The sequence below is a fragment of the Eimeria necatrix genome, genomic scaffold, assembly GCF_000499385.1.
Source record: "Eimeria necatrix Houghton genomic scaffold, Enh_scaff3210, whole genome shotgun sequence".
NCBI classification, from domain to species: Eukaryota; Apicomplexa; class Conoidasida; order Eucoccidiorida; family Eimeriidae; genus Eimeria; species Eimeria necatrix.
Genome location: NW_013655316.1, coordinates 666 through 1,165, shown reverse-complemented (window position 1 = coordinate 1,165; position 500 = coordinate 666).

The following is a 500-nucleotide window of genomic DNA, read 5'->3' as shown; positions in this document are numbered from 1 at the left end:
TGCTGCTGCTGCTGCTGCTGCTGCTGCTGCTGCTGCTGCTGCTGCTGCTGCTGCTGCTGCTGCTGCTGCTGCTGCTGCTGCTGCGGGCTTTGCCGCTCCTGCGGGCTTTGCTGCTGCTGCGGGCTTTGCTGCTGCTGCTGCTGGCTTTGCTGCTGCTGTTGGCGCTTTCCTCACTGCTGCTGCTGCTGCTGCTGCTGCTGCTGCTGCAGCTCCTCGAGAAGTGATTACGAAGTGCAAGGGGGACTTTTCTCAAGTGCGGGGAGTGGTGAAAGCTGTTCTCGTTCGGCTGCCCAGAACTCCAGTGAGTTCCCCTGCGGCCCTTTTGCTGCTTTTGTTGCGCCATTTCCTCCCTTCTGCTGCTGCTGCTAGCTGCTGCTGCTAGCTGCTGCTGCTGCTGCTGCTGCTAGCTGCTGCTGCTGCTGCTGCTGCAGCTACTGCAGCTGCTTCTCCTCACTGCTGCTGCTGCTGCTGCACCCCCCACTGCCCCCACTGCCCCCAGG